This window comes from Hevea brasiliensis, chromosome 5 (assembly GCF_030052815.1).
Source record: "Hevea brasiliensis isolate MT/VB/25A 57/8 chromosome 5, ASM3005281v1, whole genome shotgun sequence".
NCBI classification, from domain to species: Eukaryota; Viridiplantae; Streptophyta; class Magnoliopsida; order Malpighiales; family Euphorbiaceae; genus Hevea; species Hevea brasiliensis.
The window spans coordinates 103,245,236-103,270,745 of record NC_079497.1 but is presented as its reverse complement, the minus strand read 5'-3'; the positions used below and the strand labels follow the sequence as shown (position 1 = coordinate 103,270,745).

Sequence of the window (25,510 nt, the reverse complement as noted above, 5' to 3'; positions counted from 1 at the left end):
TGGCACCTCACTCTTCAGATCCATCACTATCAAACTTTCCTCTTCGCTGTGGTAATATGGTTCTAAGCAAGGGTCCCCGTACCACCACCATGGGAAGTCTCAAAGCGGCTCTGATCTTTGCTCCTCACAATGAAGAAACGATTCTTCCAGCCTTAAGAGACGAGGGCGATCGGAAAAGAGCTCGCAGCTAGGCTTCACCGAAAGAACCAAAGTGGTCATCGCCCTTTCTGAGTTAGCCTGCAGCTTGGCTAACACTTTAGCTGTAGGTCCGATTCCCTTAGCTCTGCATAGACCTCTGAAAGCAACCAAGATCCGCCACGAGTTGGGGTGGATTTGAACAATGGATATTCGTGAAATTTTAGGACCTCCTTATAGAAATCGGCCAGAGGGAACCTCGCATCGCCTTTTAATCGTTTCTTCAGACACCATGACCATGTCATCCTCTTCAAAAGAATGATCGACACGTAAGATCGCCATGGCACTTGATCACCATATGAATCAGACAAATGTTGTATTCTTGAACAAACGATTGCAGATCGGATTCCCAAGAACCGATGGAAGCTCGCCTATAGGAAGGGTCTCTCTCTTGAAGAAGGGCGATACGCCTTAATGGTACGAATTCGACCCCGACTGGAGCAGTGGACCCTAAGGGGTCCAGTTGCGCGCTATTCGATCGCTTCTTCTTCATCGACGATGACCAAGAGAACTCAATGGAAGGAGGGCTCGCGCTTCTCGACCTTCTGCACCGCCATTTTCAAGAAAAAACAAAGAACTTAAACTAAAAAGAAGATTAAAACCCTTACCAGAGTCTAATCTGCCTGAGAAACCGAGAAAATGAGAGAACTTCAAGTTGTGAGCAGGGATTGAAAATGGAATGAGAAAACAACCGCTAACCCTCCCTATTTATACTAGTCCGAGCATTTAATGCTCGCGAGGTTCTAGGCGCGCATCAATTGGTGAGACTCGACAAATGCTCGACACTTTTCTCAAATATCCGAATGATCGAGATCGCTTAATTGAGATCGCATAATAAGTTAAATATTTTGAATAAAGGATCGCTAAGTGTCATTCAGGTAAAGAACCAGATCGGATAAACACAGAAGAGATCGGAAAATAATCAATGCAAAATAAGATCATAACCCACACAATAAAGTCTTTATTCTCAAAAGATCTGATTACATCATTTGGGCGATCTCTAGGGATCTGACATAATAAAGGTCTAGCTACATCATGTGGCCGATCTCTAGAGATCCGATTACATTGAAAAATTACATCATTTGGACGATCTCTAGAGACCGTGAAAATCCTATCCAAGAGGTCGATCTAAGGATCGCTTATAACTTATCCCAAGGATACTCCTGTGAGATCTAAGGATCGCTTTATAACTTATCCCAAGGATACTCCTGTGTGTTCTAAGGATCGCTTTATAATCGATCCCAAGGATATTGCCGACGGATGCTTCATCCACGCTTTAACACTCAATGTGATGAGAAGCCAATGAACTCGCTTGAGCAACTCGAGATCGGTACATAACCAAGCCCGCAATACGGACGGCCAAATTCAGCTTCTCTCACCATCGCCAATTAGGACCATCCAATCACCGGATCGTAAATTTTCCGCCGAGGAAAAGGGAATTCCATCTAAGAGGATCAAAACCACGCCAGCTTAACTTTCCCTGAACACTAGAACCAAGAAACAAGGAGAAAGAGAGAAAATCGAATGAAGGAAATGCCACTATCAACAGGGTATATATAGGGGAAAATGGGCATTTAATGTCGAAGGAAACGGCTGACGCTTCAAAATCGAGATGTAATTAATGCTTGGACCGAATCCGCATCGATCAAGGGATAAAAGAGATCGAGATAGGAGATCAACATGAGAGATCTGAATGGGAGCTAGGGAGGGATCTAAGACAAAAAGAATAAGACAAATTCGATAACCGCTGCCGTAATCAGCCGAGGTAGTTAAAGCGCGGCGCACGAGATCCCCACCGCACGCCTAAGAATCGCCTCGCACGCCGACAGTGCTGTGGTATGTCATGACACCTGCACATCCCAATCCCCACCGTTGATCTCACTTGTAAGGATGAATCCGAACCCTTGGATCAAGAGAGAAGACGACAATATACAGGCCTTTCACTCAAATTTCGCATCGCTCCGACAAAGGATTCAAGACCGCTTGATTAAAAGAGGAAAAGGACAAATATTTTGAGAAGCGATCTCACCATTCGCTTTTGATTCTCTTTAATTCCCGAACATCCGATCATGTACTTCAAAATCCCGACCCTCCATCTCCTCAAAATGAATCCCGACCCTTCATGGGGAGCACCCGATTCCTATAAATACCGCATGAAAAACTGCTCAAGGGGGAGGACTGATAAAAAAAGAAAGGTCATATTATAGCGAAGAACTCAAAATTTCATTCATTTGTTATTCTCGCTACTTTGAAGTATTGATTGGAAAGACTTTTGAAACTAGTTTTCAAGTGTTTCTTGAAAAGGATTTTGAACATCGAACTCTACATTTCCAAATTTTGTTCATCACCCGATCACGCCTTCACTTTCAACTCTTTATCATCTCTATTTTCATCCCTTCGTTGGAGCTCAAATCCCACTCATTGTTATCTTGACCTAATCACATCATAGTTAAGCTCCCTCCAGCTCACGGTGAACATCAACTCTCAAAGCTAATCACCGCGGTCTTGTTTCTAGTGGCCACCCCATAATTATTCCTACAGCATTCAGCCTCCTCCTGTAAGAGCTCACGCTGCTTTATTAAGTGTTTATGCTCATTTCTTCCGTAGTCTCTCCGTCCTTTTACGTATGTGATTTTTCTCCAAGTTCATCTCGTGCAAAGAAACCTAAATGTTATTCTCGTGTCATCTCTTTAGTGATTAGTGTGCCTTTATTAATCTTCGCCATTTCAATACAAGCTTTTCTCGGTTCCTAGTAGAGTGTAAATGGTCGTAAGACGAGGTAATCGCAACCTAAAGATCTCTCTTAAAGGGAAAATCAATAATACATAAGGAAGATAGTCAAACTATTAGGTCGACGAAACGATAGGCTTCGCAAAGATGCCATAAAATGGAAGTAAAAGAAGCAGTAGATTGGTCATAAATAAATATTGGTAAAATAAATACATGAGAGGTCAGTAAATCAGTCTCATTTTCCTGCCTAGCCAAGGATATTGATAAGTCCTATCCCCAACCTCTTTAAACTTCGTGATCCTTATCTCTAGGTTCTTAGGGCACCAAAATTCTCGAGATCGGAAAAATACCTTTCGTGCACCTTTCTAATTTAAAAGAGATCTGAGGAGAGTTCTTATCCGGCCTCAACTCAAAATTTTATTAAATAGGATCTGAGGAGAATTCTATCCTGCTCCCATCTCGAAATTTTAATAAATACCTAAAAGAGATCTGAGGAGGACCTCACCCGACCTCCAATTAGAATTTTAATAAATAATCCAAAGAGAGATCGGAGGAGAGTTCTTATCCTGGTCTCTATTCAAATAAATATTAAAAAGAGATAGGAGGAGAGTTCTTATCCTATTCTCACACCAAATTTCAACCCGTATGCAAGATAATCCCAAAACCTGCACAATTGTAACGCCAACTCACTAAGGTCGTCTCATTTACTTATGTATCCGGGTAATCCTAATTAGTGAAAATCAAACATTCCTTTTACCAAAAGGATTAACATTCACACTATAGCCCTTCTAACTAATTTATAAATGACACAAAATTAAATCTACATACCCTTGTTAAGGGACGAGGTGGGGTGCCTAACACCTTCCCCACCCATTAATGGACCCCGAACCTAGAATCTCTGCTTTGAAGTGGTTTCATTTTTAATTTAACTCCCTAAATGGTTTTCTTTAGTTTCCTCAAAACTAAGGTGGCGACTCTCACTTTTCCCACTTCTGAGTGATCGTCCAAGCACCGCAAAATCCCGCTATGATACCATGACTACTGGGAGCATGTATCCTAACCCCAGTCTAGAGGTCCAAAAGTAGGCTTAATTTTTGTCTGATCAAATTATAGTTAGAGGGGCTCACTCGGCAATGTCTTATATGCTAATTATTATTGCTGCTATCTATTTTGTTTTGCCTGCTCTATCTCCTACAAAGGTTTTCATTTCAAAGAAAAAGGAAAAAAGGAAAAAATGGAAAATAAAATCCTCGAATCTGAAGAGGTAAAATGTCCTTCACACACGAACACTTACACAATGTCCTCACACACTATAGTCCTAACCCGGCTTTCTTACCCTTTTAGGAAAGTAGGAGGGGGTCATGTAGGTGCCCGTGGGTTTTACCCCGTTAGTATCCGTGAAGGCTCCTCGCCAAATTGAAACTGCTCTATCCATTGTGATACTCGTGGAATTTTCCGACAATATCATGGGGTAGAATGGGCTCTACACATAAGAGGGGCAATTTGGGAACTCGTGGCTATTAGAAAAATTAGATCCCGAGCTAAACTGTCACAATAGCCGAAAGTCGTAGTAAATCGCCTCATAAGATAGAACCATCCGTATAGGTAGCGCTACTCCTGCATCGTGAGTCTCCTATTATAGGACAAAAGGGGACATGTTTACTCTTACCTTACTCTCTTTCGATTTCTTTTCGCTCATTTTGTGAGGGTAATCTTGAATTTATCAAACACTTACACATTTTCCTACTTTGATAAATGTGTACGTGTCACTCACAACAAAGATGATTCAAAATTACCCTAATTTGTCTTACTAACGAATCTTCCCGCAGCATCACCAAACCGAGGGTCCGTAAAAAGGATAGGCATCATTTTTATCATGGCATCCTCGAGTCGCGTAAAAGGTTCGTAATGCTAAACTTTGGTCCGAATCGGCCATGTTCCTGCATTCTCCCAAAATGATGCTTTCAAGGCGCCCGCTAGCTCGCTACCTTCACCGGATTTGGATGAAATAGAGGTCAAAATGAACAACCTCGAGGGTCCGCCTAGTAAATGGAGGTCGCCCCGATCGTGTCAAGGTACGCTTTGAAGAAAAGTACTAAGGATTGCAACCTTAATGCAAGTCAAGGTCCAAATCCCGCATTAAAAGCCATGTTGTCGCTTGGAATCCTAAGGCACGAGTATTCTCTTTCAATGATATTGACACGGTCCCCACTATGGAAGAATATCGCATTGCTAGGGATCCCATACTCCTTGCGTAACCTGATCTACTTACACCTCGAGCATAGACAGACTGAAACGGTTGGCACACATGTTGGGTTTTCCCCGTAAGAAGTAAAGTCCAGAGAAACACCAAAGGGAACACGATGGATGGTATTGACGACCTTGAGAAGCGGTTAGATCATCGCCCAAGAGAAACGATGGATCGAAGCTTCCGTAGCACTCGCCTTTGGGAATCTATGGTCCGATCCTGCTCCCGGCCATTGGGGATCATCACTAGCAAGGCAAAGAGGTATTTTGGACAAGAGAAAGGCAGGGATCAACCCGACACCGGCAATCCTTGTCAAACCTTGTTAACCCTAACTTACCGCATAACAGGAAAGGGTCCATTAAGTGTTGCTCTCGCTATTACACTCCGACTATCACCACATGTGTCCCGAGGAGACAAAAGGATTGACTTGGTACCTTGACCAGCCTCCCATTGAGAAGATGATCCGTTAGTGATAAGCCCAAGAATGAAAAACAAAGGCGGAACGGATTCGAGTTTCAATAGCCATGATTATCGTTGGAGGAAGTCAGTGGACGCCAAGCCAACCCGCCTTGATTGGTACAGAGGTATTCACTGTCCCTAATTGGAATAACCGGCATACAAATTACACTCCAATACGGTAACAAGGCGCTTTGGCTCAACACAACTGTGATCAACATTGAAGAATACCATCAAGGACACTTCTACCATGAACTCAAGGAAGAAGAAGGGTTGAAAATGGCTCGCAAGTCTTGGGAAAGCATCGCTCGATAGAGAAATCACCCAAAGGCCCAAGTGCCTCTGACGATTATCTTAAATGGAGGATCGACAGGACCGAGAACACTCTCATCAGAGAATTCAAGGACGACAACCTCGCCAAGACGCCTTATTAGAGGAAATCGATAATCGCTCGTTGACTCGCTACAAAAGGCAAATACCGAGAACTCACAATTGCAGAATAAATAAAACACCAAGGACCAACAAAGGTAAAATTAAGAGGAGGATAAGAAAGCTCAGGAAGAGGCAAGGGCCAAAGAATAGGGTTCAAGAGCAAGAGGTACAAAGTGGGAAAAGGAAAGAGACTCTCTCCAAGCCGAGGTTAAAGAGATGAAAGGGCGTAATAGTAAGCTTCAGAAAGGATGAAGTACCAAGAGGTGCTCTGAAGAGTATAAACAGAAAACAAGAAGAAGAAGCTTGAATTAAAAGAATGTGCACTACTCATCAACGATATCTTGAAAGAGTGTGCTAAAGAGAGAAAAGAAAAGAAAACAAGTCGCCCTCTATCAAGAACTAAAAGAGAATGTAGATCACCGAGAGAACAATAGCACAAGGAAAACAAGAATTATTACTAATCCGAGTACGCCCGAAGCATTCGATCCGCCAGCAAGAAGGAAGGTTATATGAGTATCTCGTAAAATGTCATCTCATTATAAAGAACCTCCTGCAGCTTAGGCCGATGTAAAAGATACGATGTACAAATTATTCAGCTTAATGAAGTGATTTTTGGACCATTGTTTAGCAAAATTTGTGAATGAATAGTATGACTCGTAGGAACTTCCTCGCTAGGGTTATGTGAAAAATTGAAATGCGTTGTATGGACCAAGATCATAAATGCGCACTCAATCTCGCCATTCACTCCGACTATCGAACGATGCCATGATAAAGCCGAGGCAATTATCCTTTTACAGATTTCAACTTGGCTCTCAAATGCCATCAGATCCTTCGCCCGCATCAGACTTTTTAGTTTCTCCGCAAAAATCCAAATTTTATTTCAGATTTTCTTTTACTCCTCCCAGAAATCAATATTGATTCAAACAAGGCAAGTCCGACCAAGCACACGCTTCAACCTAAGCGAGTGTACTTAACAAGATCTCGAACAAGAAAGATAATGGAAAATCAGGAGCAAGTACGTAACCTACAGGCAGGTGTCTCCGAATTGAAAGATCACTTTCAAATCATGAGACTAATGAAGGAAATGTCTCGTAACAAACCTACTTCGTAACCTAACCCACCATTACCTCCTCCGCCTCCTACAACAATAGATACTCATCAAGCTTCTACCTATTTTACCTTTCGCCTCCCATTCCGGACCGACCATCACTAATCCGGTGAGCATGAATAATGACCCACCTTTCTCCTATTACCCTACTGCCTCAAATGCCGAGCCTCACCCTTCAATCCCGATCCATCCAGCTTTACTTCCACCCTCGCCTCCCGCTGAGGAGCATATCACACAAGCTGGAAGGAGAACATAGGGCGAGAGATAACGAGAAACTATCTCGCCTAGAAGAAAGACTGAGGGCACAGAGGGGTCGAACATGTATGGTTCACTGATGTGTCGTCACTAAGATTGGTGCCTGATGTGTTGGTACAACCCAAATTCAAGGTTCCGGATTTCACAAGTACACCGGAAACTCTGATCCTCAGATCCACCGGCAACCTACATTGCCAAAATGTCCGCTTTAACTGAAGACGATAGACTTCTCATTCACTTCTTTCACGAGAGCCTCTCCGAGCAGCCTCCGAGATGGTGCATACAATTGACAGAGCAAGCTACACTCGGAAGGATTTAGCCGATACTTTTCTAAAGCAAGATAAATTCAATTGTGATGCGGCACCCACGAGGAGGGACCTCCGTAACTCGGCACAGAAAGACCGGAAGGTTTCAAGCAAGATGCCCAACGATGGAGGGAGAAGGCCGCGTAAGTATATCCTCCAAAGGATCGACAATGAACTTTGCTCCTATTCATCAAACGCTGAAGGCTCCTACTTCAACTTGATGATCGGAAATACTTCCAACAATTTCTCGATATCATCCAAGCCGTGAGAGAATCAAGCCAACTGAGAATAGGAAGGTTACAGGAGTTGGCCGAGAACCTCAGAAAGAAAATCGCCAATTTTGGCAAGAAAAGGAGGGTGATGTACACTCTATCACCCGTCGAATAATTACCCCCAATTTCCCAAAATAACTACCGCCATATTCTCTTATGGCCAAACCATCGCCAACATTCCACCTCCTTTCCCTAATTATCCACAAACACGCACACAATACGCCCCACCCACAAATTTCCAACCAAGACCACCTCCTCCACCAACTCAACCACGAGCACCACAAAATAACCCGAGACCTCCAAGAAATCCTGATCCACCCCTTCCCCTCTCGCTGAAATATACCGATACCTTGCTTCAGATAAACCAAATCGCATCAGCCCTTTAGACCCAATCCACCCGCCATATCCTGTGTGGTATGATGCCACACTGCTGTGAGTATCATGGAGGAGCACAAGGGCATTCAATCGACAATCATGGGCACTCAGAGGAGAGTGCACGCCTAATCCGAACGGTGGTTGAAAATCGAGGGGAATGGTTCCCTCCCCAATGTCACCTCAAATCCACTGCCCAACCATAATGCGGGTAGTGGGGTAAATATGATCGAATCTAAGGGAAAGGGATCAACACCTGAAGTGGATGAGCTGGTTCCATACGTTGAGGAGATTTTTGCTATATCAATGAGGGAAGGTTATCTTTCCCCTGTGCAACTGGATTAGAGGAGAATACGGGTGTCCTTACCATGGAGGAGCAAATGATCATGAGTCATGAGATTGTGAGGGGTCTGCAAGAGGTCCTAACTTATTGTCTTTAAGGGTTGAGATGTCAGAAGAGGTCAATAACGGAAGGGGAAGTGAACACCACAAGATTCAGCCAAACTGCTTCTACCTCCAAGCCAAGAATCACCTTCTCACCCCCAGTAGCCTCACCACTAGTAACAGTTATTCAGACTCCGCCACAGCTCCCCATCACCAACACTCATGCTGTCCCTTGGAACTATAATTTCCAAGTTTTTACTGTGGAGCGCTACAAAGACATCCGCCTCCTAGCCTCGCCACCTCCAGCACTACTAAAGCCATGTTTCGCTTCCTCACGAGCACTTCAGATGACTTATGCTGACTCGCCAAAGAACATCGCTCCCCAAACAAGTCCTCACTGTTATTGCAATAAAACCCTCTCCACTGAGCAAGAAGTCGAGTTTATAACCCAAGTGGGAGGTGTTATGAACGAGGAAAGAGAAAAGAGAAAAGGGAAAGTAAAGATGGGAGAGTCATCGAGAAACACTAAGAGGAGGTTGAGAAAGCAGGGAAGCAGAGTCATGAGCATAGAGAAGATGAAGAATCGTTGCTCCAAATAATGAAGCAGAGCGAGTATGACGTGGTGGAACAGCTTGAGAAAGACACCCGCCGGATTTCAAGTTATCGCCGATTTTGAGTTCTAAGTGCACCGACAAGCCTTGCAGAGAATCTCGGATCAGCCTTTGTCAACCCCGACATTACTCCGGGCGCTTTGAGAAGTTAGTGGACAAATCCAGCATCCACTGTAGCCTTTTCTCAAGAGGAGGTAGACCCCGCAGCTTAGGGCATAATAAAGCTCGCATATAACGGTAAAATGTAAAGGTCAGATAGTGGCCAAGGTCCTCATCGATAACGGATCACCCTCAATGTATTGCCTAGCGCTACCTTGGCTAGATTGCCGCTGACCAATCGATATACGCCAAAGTACTATGGTGGTGAGAGCTTTGACGAACAAGGAGAGAGGTGTCAGGGGACGTTGACTTGCCAATCCGTGTCGGTGCATGTACTTTCAATATCACGCTTCAAGTGATGAACATTGAGCCGCCTTACACCATGTCGTTAGGGAGGCCTTGATCCATTCTCGCGAACGTCGCTCCTTCTACTTTGCACCGTAAGATCAAATACATTAAGGACGGCAAAATCATCACTGAAGGGCGAAGAGGCCATACTAGTCACCAAGCCGCAATCACTCCCTTATGTGGAAGCAATGAGGAGTCATTGAAAGTTCTTTCCGTGCCCTTGAATTGCAAGATATCGGGAAGGAGGGGGCCATGGCTATGGTGGCCAAAGTAATGTCAAGAAGCGGTATGAAGAGGGTAAAGGCCTAGCGCCACATTACAAGGGATTGTCAGCCTATACCGCCATTCGTAAGATAGGCCGCTGTGGTTTGGGATATGAGGAGGATGCCTCGTGGATGGGCGATTCGATGAGAAGAATGCTTCGGATCGTAGATTTGACCGTAAGATAGGAAAGGTGAAAGTAGTCCCGAGAATCACGGAAATCTTCACTAAACCTGGCCATTCAACATCCGCAAGTACGTAAGAATCACCGATGATCCATCCATAGATGTCATCCAACCGATTCCTTGTATGAGGCCCTAATTTTGCCAATGGTCAAGAGCAGAGCTTGACAACCGACAACTGAGGATATCCTCGCACTCAATCTCGAGTAAAGTACCTCGTTATCTACACTTGATCACTTTGTCCATGGTGACAAGTGTAATCAGAATGGACCTTTTCTTATGGCATTAATATTAATGAATTAATAGCGCATTTTTAATTCAATACTCTTTTTCTTTCCATCCTTATAACATGTTCTATTCTATATTCCTTCAGGACAATTCATCAATTAACACCTAATAACCCAATAGACTCATAAATTCCTCTGGTTAATTTTGAAATCCCCATAATCGCCATTACTTCAAGTAATTCGAGGAAGACCTTATGTAAGAAAACAATGAAAAAGATGAACCCTCCCTCGTGCCTTGTGAAGACAAAACGTGCACAATAAACTTAGGCACGTAAGAAGTAAAAAGGGAACTTAAGATAGTGGAGAGTGAGGAGTTGGAAGATATGATCGGTCTGCTTAAGGAATTTCTCGACGTGTTCTCTTGGAGCTATGATGACATGGTCGGTTTGGACCTCGATAGTGACGCACAAGATTCTTTAATTCCGAACGATCCTGGAAGGTAAACTAAGGAGAATGAATCCCGATACACCGCCAAGGTTCGAGATGAAGTCAAGAAACAAAGATGACGCCGGTTCTTAGAAGTGGTCAAATATCCCCAATGGGTGGCTAACGTCGTCCCAGTTGATGAAGAAAGACGGAGAGTCGTGGTGTGTGTTGACTATGTGGATCTTAATAGAGCTAGTTTGAAAGACGATTTCCTCTCCCCACATTGATGTGTTAGTTGACAATGCCGCCGGTTTGGGCAGATGTTCGTGTATTGATGGGGCATCAGGGTACAATCAGATCCCAATGGACGAGGAAGACAAGGATAAAACTGCTTTTATCACCCAATGGGGGGTATTCTGCTATCGGGTCATGCCCTTCGGCTTGAAAAATGCCGGCTACTTACCAAATACAGAATGGTCACATTATTCCACGATATGATGCATAAAGAAGTGGAGGTGTATGTGGATGATATGATCATCAAATCCCGGGAGAGGAGAGCCACGCTCAGTGATAAGGAGGGTGTTTGAAAGACTCAGAAATACCGCTTGAAGTCGAACCCGCTAAGTGCATATTCGAGCTAGATCGGAAAACCGCTGGGATTCATAGTAAGTAGAAAGGGATAGAAGTAGATCCGCATAAGGTTCGAGCTATTCAAGAAATGCCGCCCCAAAAATGTAAAGGGAGGTGCGCAGCTTTCGGGAAAACTGAACTACATTTCGAGGTTTATTTCTAATCTCATCGCCAAAGCCGAGCCTATTTTCAGACATCTAAAAACAACTCTACTCAATGGGATTCACTTTGTCAAGAGGCTTTGAGAAAATCAAGCAAGATTCACAAACCCACCAAGATTGGTCCCACTCAGCGTGTAGGCTCTCGATCTCGCATACATGGCACCAACAGTAATTCCATGGGATGTGTTTTGGGACAAAGATGATGATACCTACTAAAAGAGAGGGCCATTTATTACCCGAGCAAGAAGTTCAATGATTGTGAGTCAAGGTACTCTTCCTTAGAAAAGACTTGTCGCGCATTGGCTCGACAAAGAAATCGCCTTAAGCACTACATGTTAAATCACAAAACATGGCTCATCTCCGTGATGGACCCTATCGATATGTATTTGAGAGCCCTTCGTGCTGTGAAGAATAGCCAAGTGGCAGGTTATACTCTCCCAATATGATATAGTCTACATGACCCGAAAGCGTGAAAGGTAGCGTGATTGCCGACCTCCCAGCGTAAAAACCCTATCCCGGATTATGAAGCTCAATTTTGAGTTCTCGATGAGCATATTAATGAAGTAGATCGCAAGAAGGGGAACCAGCCAATGTATGGGAAATGTATTTTGACGGAGCGGCCAATTTATCCGAACGGAATCGAGCCGCATTTAGTATCCCTGCATGAAAGCACTTCCCAATAGCCGCTAAGTTGGGATTTGATCGCACTAACAATGTCGCTAATATGAAGCTTGTGTGATGGGTCTACATGCCGCTATAAAGATGAAAATCGAAAGTTGGAGGTGTATGGAGACTCCTCGATAATTTATCGTTAAGGGAGAATGGCAAACCAAGGATCCCAAGCTAATCCCCATCAAGCACTTATCGGAGATGATCAAGGAATTCAAGAAATCTCTTTCACTCATCCGAGTAGAGACAGAATCAATTTGCATGCCTTAGCTACTCGGGCCGTTATGGCTCAAATCAAGAAGGACAGACGCTTCGCACGCTCAAGATTAAGGTAAGGGATGAGCCACCTATTGTCTCATGATTGAAGAAGAGCCCGACGGAAAGCCTTGGTATCATGACATCCTCGCTCATCAGAGAACCGAGAATTTCTTCGGGGCAAGCAAGAATGAAAAGAAGATGATTCGAGATTAGCATTAGGTACTTTCCTGGAGAGACCCTATACAAGAGGAGCGCCAACGGCGACCATCGAGATGCGAGATGCAAAAGAAGCTAAGAGAATCCTCTTGAGACGCATGAGGGAAATTGTGCCACTCACGCCAATGGTCACATGATGACGGCAAATCATGCGACGTGGGTATTTTTGGACCACAATGGAAAAGGATTGCATCGAGTATTTCCAAGTGCCACAAGTGTCGATTTACGCAGATCCGATAAATATGCCACCACAAGTCGCTCAATCTCGCCTCACCGTGGCCTTTTGCAATGTGGGGCATAGATGTGATTGGTCCCATCAATCCCAAGGCATCCAATGGGCACAGATTCATCCTTGTAGCCATCGACTATTTCTCCAAGTGGGTCGAGGCGACATCCTATGCTCACATCACGCAGAACACGCTTTCAAATTCTTCGTAAACAATATCATCCGCCGCATGGTCTCCCAATGAAATTGTCACCGATAACGCCAAGAACTCCGAACGGTCCAAGATTCGTGGTGATCAATACGTAATCCGACATCTCAATTCCTCCCCATACCGCCCTCAGATGAATGGAGCGTTGAAGCCGCGAACAAAACCTCAAGAGAATAATCCGAAAATGACAAATACATATAGGGATTGGCATGATATGCTTCCTACGCTCTCCACGCATACCGGACTCGTAAGAACCTCGACCGGCAACACCATACTCACCGTCTACTGGATGGAAGTCAGATTGCCTATTGAGGTTGAAATCCCGCCCCTAAGAATTTTGAAGGAATTAGGATCGATGAGTCGTAATGGATCCACCAAGGTTGGATCTTGAATTTGCCGGATGAGAAAAGGTTAACAGCAGCATGTCACTGATAATTATACCAGAGAAGAATGGCTGTGGCATTTGATAAAAACGCATGCCTACGGAATTTCAACTCGGGACTTAGTTCAAGAAAGTATCGCTAAACCAAAACGATCCCCGGGCAAATGGTCACCAACCTACGAGGGTCCTTATGTGATTAAAAAGGCGTCGAGGAGCTCGATCTTGACTCACATGGACGGTGAAGAATTCCCGAGACTCGTGAATGCCGACATCACAAGAGATACTATGCATGAAAAGGAGAAAGGATGAAACCCGAAAGGGCGCCTTAAACAAAATCTTGGGGTGAAAACCCAAAAGGGCGCCCCAAGAACCAAGTGGAGGAATAAGGAAGGGGGCATGAAACCACTGATAGAAAAGAGACCGCATGACATGCACTTTCAGAGAACTCAAATAATGGCGCTTAAAAGATTTCAAAATTAACCATAAGGAATATGTGAGATCTATCCCTATGGCCTTTCCCTTTGAAAGTTTATCTTCGCTTTTTCAAGACCATAATAAAGTTATACTTTATTCCTTCCGCCTTATTTTTCTCGCCCGCTTTTAATATCGCTCTTTCTTTGTTTAATGTGCTATTAATTAGTTAAATTTTTGCCATAAGATTTGAATTCGAGAATTGATAACCTCACGCATTTTGCTATGAGATTTGCAGGAATGACGGCCTTAACAAAACTAGAGGCGAAAACCCGAAAGGGCGCTTCTAGCCGAATGGACGAAGAGAAAGTGAAAACGCAAGGGCGCTTTCAGAGAATAAGAAGAAAGTCTGAATGAAAAGGGGCATCCGAAAGAATGAGATCATAGTCGCCCTTGCAACTCCTCCTCCATTAATCGTCCGCCTTCGTTATCTTGTTGAGTACACTCTTTCAGTGGAATAACTTCATATGCCAAAGTCGACTTGTTTTGTAAGTTGATTTTAATTTCCTGCAATTTAAATTTCCAATTATCAATCTATGGATCCTTGATCCAAGTTGATTTTATTTTCCGCAATTCCACCATCAATCTCTCGGATCCTTGATCCAAGTTGATTTTATTTTCCTCGCAATTCCACCATCAACCTCTCGATCCTTGATCCAAGTTGATTTTATTTTCCGCAATTCCACCATCAACCTCTGGATCCTCGATCCAAGTTGATTTTATTTTCCCGCAATTCCACCATCAATCTCTCGATCCCCGATCCAAGTTGATTTTATTTTCCGCAATTCCACCATCAACCTCTCGATCCTTGATCCAAGTTGATTTTATTTTCCCGCAATTCCACCATCAACCTCCGATCCTTGATCCAAGTTGATTTTATTTTCCCGCAATTCCACCATCAATCTGATCCCCGATCCAAGTTGATTTTATTTTCCGCAATTCCACCATCAATCTATGGATCCTTGATCCAAGTTGATTTTATTTTCCCGCAATTCCACCATCAACCTCCGGTTCCTTGATCTAAGTTGATTTTAATTTCATGCAATTTAAATTTCTGTTATCAACCTCTCGGTTCCTTGATCTAAGTTGATTTTAATTTCATGCAATTTAAATTTCTCGTTATCAACCTCTCGGTTCCTTGATCTAAGTTGATTTTAATTTCATGCAATTTACATTTCGTTATCAACCTCCGGTTCCTTGATCTAAGTTGATTTTAATTTCATGCAATTTAAATTTCTCGTTATCAACCTCCGTTTATAGATCTAAGTTGATTTTAATTTTCTAGGTCATTAACTTAGGTGTGCTTTAGTTCCCTAATTTCAAATACCTAATCGCCCAAAATATGAGTCGAATCTTTACATAATTCCTATACGGAAATTTTTCCTTTAATAGAAATTACGAAAGAGGGGCAAATGTCGACACCATATTTTGGCCGATCCCCAAAATACTTTGAAACCGATCCTGCTAAGTTTCCTGAGTAGCTAATCACGCTTCCGATCCTCTTTGGTAGGCGGTCACATTTCCGACCTCTCCTCGCAAAGACGTGAATCAATGATAAGTCCTACGATCCCTTGAAACTCACCGATCTCTCAAATCATTTACCGATCCTTCAAACCCGTTGATTGATTTCCGACTGCCAAGAATATTCCCGATCCTCGTTGATAAATGGAGTGAACTAGCACTAGATCTTTTCCTACCGCTTTATTGCCGACCTCCTTTCCGAAAGTTTAAGAGCTAAAGTTTTGGTTCGATTCCGATCTTAAGTGTTCGAGTTAAATTTTCGGTCAAGTTCTGATTTTTTTTCTTCCCTACCGATCTCATGTTCAAAGTGCTTTCCGATCTCTCATACTTAGATTAATAATCACATTTAGTTTTTGTTTTGTGCTCATACAATCAAATACTCGATAAATAATGGTTTAAAATTTTCCGATCACAATCATTCATTGAACAAAAGGCATTTCATTTCATGTCATAATTTGTACAGTTATTCGGTGGGGATCACCCCACCGATCTACATTTGATCACTCCTCTCTCCCTCTCACCCTGGGCCATCCTCACTATCTTCACCATCGCCCGGTGCCGTGTCGCCCATCCAAGAAAAGTCTTCTTCGGTAACGCCCCGGAGTGCGGCCAAGAGATCCTTGTGAGCCTTCACATAGGCCTCACTATTCCGCCACCATCTCCTCATCCCTCTCCTTAAGCTCCTTATCCTTCGCCTCGAGTTCCTCTATGTTGAGCGACTGAGAGGATGCATTGGCGTGGAGCGCTGGACTTCCTTAAGAGCGCGGTCCTCTCTCGTCCAAATACGGCTCTGTTCGCCAACCGGCCTTCATGGAGCTTTGCCCGCCCTCGACTGAGATATATAATCCCGAGCCGATGAGAGTTCGGATCGGAGGGAATCCACTTCCGGTTCTTCTTCCCGATCTCCTTACCCAGCGCTGAATCCTTTCCTGATCATGGTCTGGTTCACCAGACACTCCACGTTTAAGCTCATGGTCCGAGTCAATATGTCATCAAGGCCATTCTGGGATAGCCTGTCCCGATCCTCCTGAAAGAAGATGGTAGACCCCAGGACTTTGGCGAAATCAGAGTTCTCCTTGACACCGTTATTCCTCAAGCCGATCAAGATTGAGCGCCCGAGAAGAGGTCCTCCTGAAGCTTGAGAAGGCCCCCTTCCCCGCTTGGAACAATCATGAGAGTCTGAGGTCGCTCCTCCGATCTAGGAGGAGATCGGGTAGCTTCAGTGGTCGGCGGACCAAGGTTGGGGAGGATCACTTTGTATCTCCCTGTGTTCGTGATCGGGCGCTTGGAGTCGCTCAACGCTTTATCTCCTTTATCTTCCGAGATCTCTCTCCTTCTTCCGCTTCCTTGAACCTCACCACCCGCCATACCGCACAAAGAAAAGGTTAGTGAGATCACTAAGGTCGTGAGAATTGAGATATAGAAAATACCGATGCCGAGGTTAGAGAGTCAAGTTCGCGGTCTTGGCCAGTGAGCACCGAACAAATTAATGGTGCAAATTTCAGCCACCGAATCCAAACAAGAATACTTTTTAGTGGCAGCCTCACTCTTCGATCCATCACTATCAAACTTTCCTCTTCGCTCGTGGTAATATGGTTCGAAGCAAGGGTCCCCGGTACCACCACCATGGGGAAGTCTCAAAGCGCTCTGATCTTTGCTCCTCACAATGAAGAAACGATTCTTCCAGTTCTTAAGAGACGAGGGCAGATCGGAAAAGAGCTCGCAGCTAGGCTTCACCTGAAAGAACCAAAGGGTCATCGCCCTTTCTGAGTTAGCCGGCAGCTTGGCTAACACTTTAGTCAGAGGTCCGATTCCCTTAGCTCGGCATAGACCTCTGAAAGCAACCAAGATCCGCCACGAGTTGGGGTGGATTTGAACAATGGATATTCGTGAAATTTTAGGACCTCCTTATAGAAATCGGCTAGAGGGAACCTCGCATCGCCTTTAATCGTTTCTTCAGACACCATGACCATGTCATCCTCTTCAAAAGAATGATCGACACGAAGATCGCCATGGCACTTGATCACCATATGAATCAGACAAATGTTGTATTCTTGAACAACGATTGCGCATCGGATTCTCAAGAACCGATGGAAGCTCGCTCATAGGAAGGGTCTCTCTCCTTGAAGAAGGGCGATACGCTTTAATGGTACGACCCGACTCGACTGGAGCAGGACCCTAAGGGGTCCAGTTGCGCCTTGGTTCGATCGCTTCTTCTTCATCGACGATGACCAAGAGAACTCAATGGAAGGAGGGCTCACGCCTCCGACCTTCTGCACCGCCATTTTCAAGAAAAACAAAGAACTTAAACTAAAAAGAAGATTAAAACCCTTACTGTAGTCTAATCTGTCTGAGAAACCGAGAAAATGAGAGAACTTCAAGTTGTGAGCAGGGATTGAAAATGGAATGAGAAAACAACTGGCTAACCCTCCCCTATGTATACTAGTCCGAGCATTTAATGCTCGCGAGGTTCTAGGCGGCGCATCAATTGGTGAGACTCGACAGCTGTTCTGACACTTTTCTCAAATATCCGAATGATCGAGATCGCTTAATTGAGATCGCATAATAAGTTAAATATTTTGAATAAAGGATCGCTTAAGTGTCATTCGTAAAGAACCAGATCGGATAAACACAAGAGAGATCGGAAAATAATCAATGCAAAATAAGATGATAACCGACAAAATAAAGTCTTTATTCTCAAAAGATCGGATTACATCATTTGGGCGATCTCTAGGATCTGATTACAAAGGTCTAGCTACATCATGTGGCCGATCTCTAGAGATCCGATTACATTGAAAAATTACATCATTTGGACGATCTCTAGAGACCGTGAAAATCCTATCTCAAGAGGTCGATCTAAGGATCGCTTTATAACTTATCCCAAGGATACTCCTGTGAGATCTAAGGATCGCTTTATAACTTATCCCAAGGATACTCCTGTGTTCTAAGGATCGCTTTATAATCGATCCCATGATATTGCCGACGGATGCTTCATCCGCCGTCGAACACTCAATGTGATGAGAAGCCGAATGAACTCGGGCTTGAGCAACTCGAGATCGGTACAACCAAGCCCGCAATACGGATCGGTCAAATTCGCTTCTTCACCATCGCCAATTAGGACCATCCAATCACCGGATCGTAAATTTTCCGTCGAGGAAAAGGGAATTCCATCTAAGAGGATCAAAACCACGCTTGTAGCCTAACTTTCCCTAATAGCTAGAACCAAGAAACAAGGAGAAAGAGAGAAAATCGAATGAAGGAAATGCCACTATCAACAGGGGTATATATAGGGAAAATGGGCATTTAATGTCGAAGTGAAACGGCGACGCTCAAAATCGAGATGTAATTAATGCTTGGACCGAATCCAGATCGATCAAGGGATAAAAGAGATCGGAGATAGGAGATCAACATGAGAGATCGGAATGGGAGCTAGGAGGGATCAAGACAAAAAGAATAAGACAAATTCGATAACCGCCGCCGTAATCGTGAGCCGAGGTAGTTAAAGCGTGGCGACGAGATCCCCACCGCACGCCTAAGAATCGCCCGCAATGCCGACAGTGCTGTGGTATGTCATGACACCAGACATCCCAATCCCCACCGCTTGATCTCACTTGTAAGGATGAATCCGAACCCTTGGATCAAGAGAGAAGACGACAATACCAGCGTTTTCACTCACTCGCATCGCTCCGACAAAGGATTCAAGACCGCTTGATTAAAAGAGGAAAAGGACAAATATTTTGAGAAGCGATCTCACCATTCGCTTTGATTCTCTTTAATTCCCGAACATCCGATCATGTACTTCAAAATCCCGACCCTCCATCTCCTCAAAATGAATCCCGACTCTTCATGGGGAGCACCCGATTCCTATAAATACCGCATGAAAACTGCTCAAGGGGGAGGACTGATTTAAAAAAAGAAAGGTCATATTATAGCGGAAGAACTCAAAATTTCATTCAGCTTTGTTATTCGCTACTTTGAAGTATTGATTGGAAAGACTTTTGAAACTAGTTTTCAAGTGTTTCTTGAAAAGGATTTTGAACACTGAACTCTACATTTCCAGCTTGTTCATCACCCGATCACGCCTTCACTTTCAACTCTTTATCATCTCTATTTTCATCCCTTCCGTTGGAGCTCAAATCCCACTCGCTTGTTATCTTGACCTAATCACATCATAGTTAAGCTCCTCCACTTCACGGTGAACATCAACTCTCAAAGCTAATCACCCGCGGTCTTGTTTCTAGTGGCCACCCCATAATTATTCCTACAGATTCAGCCTCCTCCTGTAAGAGCTCACGTCGCTGCTTTATTAAGTGTTTATGCTCATTTCTTCCGTAGTCTCTCCGTCCCTTTTACGTATGTGATTTTTCTCCAAGTTCATCTCGTGCAAAGAAACCTAAATGTTATTCTCGTGTCATCTCTTTAGTGATTAGTGTGCCTTTATTAATCTTCGTCATTTCAATACAAGCTTTTCTCGGTTCCTAGTAGAGTGTAAATGGTCGTAAGACGAGGTAATCGCAACCTAAAGATCTCTCTTAAAGGGAAAATCAATAATACATAAGGAAGATAGTCAAACTATTAGGCCGACAAACGATAGCGCTTCGCAAAGATGCCATAAAATGGAAGTAAAAGAAGCAGAGTAGATTGGTCATAAATAAATATTGGTAAAATAAATACATGAGAGGTCAGTAAATCAGTCTCATTTTCCTGCCTAGCCAAGGATATTGATAAGTCCTATCCCCAACCTCTTTAAACTTCAGATCCTTATCTCTAGGTTCTTAGGGCACCAAAATTCTGAGATCTAAAAATACCTTTCAGTGCACCTTTCTAATTTAAAAGAGATCGGAGGAGAGTTCTTATCCTGGCCTCAACTCAAAATTTTATTAAATAGGATCTGAGGAGAATTCTTATCCTGGTTCCCATCTCGAAATTTTAATAAATACCTAAAAGAGATCTGAGGAGGACCTCACCCGACCTCCAATTAGAATTTTAATAAATAATCCAGTAGAGATCGGAGGAGAGTTCTTATCCGGCCTCTATTCAAATAAATATTAAAAAGAGATAGGAGGAGAGTTCTTATCCTATTCTCACACCAAATTTCAACCCGTATGCAAGATAATCCCAAAACCTAACAATTAACGCCAACTCACTAAGGTCGTCTCATTTACTTATGTATCCGGGTAATCCTAATTAGTGAAAATCAAACATTCCTTTTACCAAAAGGATTAACATTCCCACTATAGCCCTTCTAACTAATTTATAAATGACACAAAATTAAATCTACTTACCCTTGTTAAGGGACGAGGTGGGGTGCCTAACACCTTCCCCACCCGTTAATGGACCCCAACCTAGAATCTCTGCTTTGAAGTGGTTTCATTTTTAATTTAACTCCTAAATGGTTTTCTTTAGTTTCCTCAAAACTAAGGTGGCGACTCTCACTTTTCCCACTTCGTGAGTGATCGTCCAAGCATCGCAAAAATCCTGCATGCATGTATATCTATTACTTTTAAAGCATCACACAGACACAGATAGGGACACTTGTGCACTTCTTAGTCAAATTCTTTGGAGCATATTTTCTTGTTGATTGATTGTTTATTATGTTCGCAAATCAAATTCATCTTAAAGCAAACTTCACTGCTGCCTTCTTATGCTGCATCCACATTTGAATAATTTTTCCACTTCCATTCTGTGCATGGATATGTGCTGATTTTAGAGTGGAGCCGAACAATTGTTGGTGGCAGACACTCTTTGCAGAACATTGTTATCCTAGGATCAAACTATGGTAACATTATTATTATATCAAAGAAGAAAAAAATTCTGTTGGTGTTGGATCAAATTATAAATGACTTTTCATTGTCATGATTTCTATTTACTTAATTATATTTAATGAAAAATTTGGAAAATAGAATTATTATTGAAACTTCAAGCAGACCTCATGTATTACTCATTTTTAAGCTTTTCTATCAAAACAATATCTTTGATTATTTGTTAATGTATTTAATTTCAGACATTGACATCATCTTTTTCTTGTTTTCTGGGATGTAGATCTGGTAAGCTTAGGATTTCTGACTTAAATTATGAAATTGTGGGGCATTAAAGTGATTTTATGCTTTTGTTCCCTGATAAATTTTGGGTTATTTCTTTGAGAATATAATATAGTGTGCTTAATATGACAACTCCGTTTTTGAAATCCATCGTTCTAGTGAATATTTACTTAAGTGCGCTCTTGTATTTTAATTTCTCAGGTTAATTTCTATTGGACTAATATTGTCTTCTATGTTCTATCTTAAAATATATACCCTTGTTCTTATGTGAACTTACTTTACTATCTTTGGTATGAATGTTTTGTTTTTGCACTTGAAGAAGCATCAAGAGATATGCTACCCGTACTAAAAGATAAGGCATTGAAGGTTAGTCTGTTCTTAGTTTTCAATGTGTCACAGTCACTAATTTATGCATCTCGAGACAGATAAAGAGTTTTTCCATGGACTTCCATTTGTGTACCTCCATCCAAGTACTTTATACATGGATTGACGTGGCCAATCCATCTGAGTCACCACTTCCTCAACTCATCCTCAATGGTCCCATTTTCAACTTTTGAAAAAAAATATGCCTTGTGTGGCCCTTTACATGCCATCTTATACTTTAGCATCTTCATCACTACTGTGCTCACTTTGTGAAATTGTTGTTTCTTCATCGCCCAATATTGGTCATGATAGTTTTCTTTGTAATTTGTTAATTTTTTTTTTATTACATTTAGTTTGAGTGAGCATGATAATTTTATATTAAAACAAACTCATTTGATGATCGTGATTTCAGATCATGTATGCTCTGTTGAAAAGCAAATCAGAGCAGGAGCACAGATTGCTTTCTGCCCTAGTTAACAAAGTAAGTTAATGTTGGCTTTTAGCCTCCTTAAAAATTGAACCTGACACTGTTTTCCTTGGTACAGTTCTTGAAGCTAATATGCAGGCATGTTTCTATATTTTGATTACTTGCAGCTAGGTGATCCTCAAAATAGGGGTGCATCCAATGCTGACTTTCACTTGTCAAACCTTTTATCTGACCACCCAAATATGAAGGCACAACTTCTAATCTAGTCACTTAAAACTATAATTAATTTGTTTCCCAATTTTTCATTTAGTTGACTAGTTAGCCATATCTTTTTACAGGCTGTGGTGATTGATGAAGTGGACTCTTTTCTGTTTTGACCTCATTTAGGACTAAGAGCAAAATACCATGCTGTAAGTCTTCATTATTTTAGTCCCTTGTTTGGTTTCAGAGATTACTGCATGGTGTTATATATATATAGTTTCATTTGTATTAGCACTTTTGCCAATGTAATGGCATTGGGAAAATGCCTTCCTAGTTCATTGATAATGCAAACTCATTTACAACATTTGGATGCATTTACTTTTCTAGTCATCCTGTTACTCATTTGATCATTGTTTCTCTTCATAAAGAAAGGAACATGTCAACATGAGCAGCAGGTTTAGTGTTGACCATGAAGCCCTTGTTTTTTTGTAGTCTTCCCCTAGAATTTTGAACCTCTTTTCTCTTTAGGTATAGACATCTGGGACAAGATTTACTCGTAATGCATACACAATGATTTTTTATATTGCACAAGCAAATTGTGCACGTTTCTTATCATCCTGAATATTGTTCTTTAATTGTGCTTTTATGTGCCAAGCTTCTCTGGTCATGCGTGGACAATACTTTATTCCTATTTGATGCATGTTTTGAACTCAAACCACAGTGTACTACCAAAATTCAATTTGGTTAAGTTTTAACCTATGGCCCTTATCTAGCTTCCCTTATACATGTACATGTTAATTTTTTGAGCCAGATTCGCCTGAGTCATGAAGGAGATGGACCAAAGGTTGCAAAACATTTAATTGATGTGTACTTTGCTCTATTCAAGGTATCAATGACCTTCCACTTTTTTTTTTTTTTTGCTTTATTCAACTCAACTCAACTAAGCCTTTATCCCAAAAATTTGGGGTCGGCTATATGGATTCGCTTTCTCCACTCTAAACGATTTTGGGTTCAATCCTCAGAAATGTGTGATGCTTCTAGATCATGTTGTACTACTCTCCTCCAAGTCAATTTAGGTCTACCCCTTTTTATCTTTCTATCCTCTAACCTAATGTGCTCTACTTGTCTAACTGGAGCCTCCGTATGTCTACGCTTCACATGACCAAACCACCTCAATCTCCCTTCTCTCAACTTATCTTCAATTGGCACCACTCCTACCTTTTCTCTAATACTCTCATTACGGACTTTATCTAGTCTAGTATGGCTACTCATCCACCTTAACATTCTCATCTTTGCAACTCTTATCTTAGGTGCATACGACTCTTTCAGTGCCCAACACTCACTACCATATAACATAGCCGGTCGTATGGCTGTACGGTAAAATTTTCCTTTCAACTTATTGGGAATCTTACGATCACATAAAACTCTAGTGGAATGTCTTCACTTCAACCATCCGGCTTTAATCCTATGACTAACATTCTCCTCACATCCCCCTCTACTTGAAGGACTGAGCCTAAATATTTAAAGTGATTAATTTAAAACAATACCACTCCATTCAAACTAACTCATTCCCTATTAACGGTTTAGCCTTTACTGAACTTGTAATGCATGTATTCTGTCTTCGTTCTACTTAACTTAAAACCCTTTGACTCTAGAGTACTTCTCCAAATCTCGAGCTTTTTATTGACTCATTCTCGTGTCTCATCTATCAGAACAATATCATCCGCAAACATCATGCACCAAGGAATACTCTCTTGTATATGTTTCGTCAATTCATCTAAAACTAATGTAAAATGGTAAGGGCTTATGGCTGATCTTGGTGTAATTCAATTGAGATCGGAAAATCTCTTGTGTCCCCTCCCACTGTGCGCACAATGGGAGGGTACACAAGAGACTCTTTTTTGCTTTATTCAATGAGTTATTTATAGATGCAAAGTTCTGAATCTGCTCAACTTATTTTCTTAATTGAAGAGTCTATTTATTATTAAATGGGGAATATTACTGTCTAGTCCTTGTATTTTAACGAAACTAAAAATTACTGTCTAATCCTTGCATTTTAATGAAACTAACTATTTAGTCCCTCTATTTTTTACAAAATACACTATTGAGTTCCCCTTTTTTTTGTCCGTGAACTGTTTAGTCCCTACTGTTATCTTAAAGCAAAACTTTTTTCCCAACTCAACTATTCAGTCCTTATAATTTGAATAATACAATTATTTAATCCCTGTAATTTTAAAGCAATCAATATTCAGTCTTTGTAATTTGAATGATACAACTATTTTCTCTCATTTGACTGAGTTGACTAATAGAAAAATTGCTTTAAAATAATGGTAGGGACTAAATAGTTGAAGACTAAAAATAGGGGGACTAAATAGTATATTTTCAAAATAGAGGGACTAAATAGTTTTGTTAAAATGCAGTGACTAAATATTAATTTTCCATATTAAATAAAGATTTACTTCTGAGTAGACATGTGATTACATTGCTAAAACATTAAATCATGCTTGCAATTTGATAATATTGTTGGAAAACCAAAAACATTTACAAATAACAATTGCAGTTGCTGATTACTGAGGCTGAAAGCAGTCAAAAGATGTATAAAGTTGGCAAAGCAAAGGATAGAAATACTTCTAATCCTGTCAAGCAGAACAAAGGGGAAAGTTCACCAGAATCTCATGTTGAATTGGATTCACGAATTCTGTCAGCTCTTCTAACAGTCAGTATGAGAATCTCTTTTTCAAAATGAAAGTTATGGTATGTAGGAGAAGATTGAATTAAGTTCATGCTTTTTACCTAAATTTCTACCATTTTTAGCTTTGTTGTGT

General features: G+C 41.9%; 1 pseudogene; it reads left to right on the top strand.

Moving 5' to 3' along the window:
* The window catches only part of LOC131180136 (protein SLOW WALKER 2-like), a 35,855-nt pseudogene that overhangs the window by 6,731 nt on the left and 3,614 nt on the right, over positions 1–25,510 (top strand).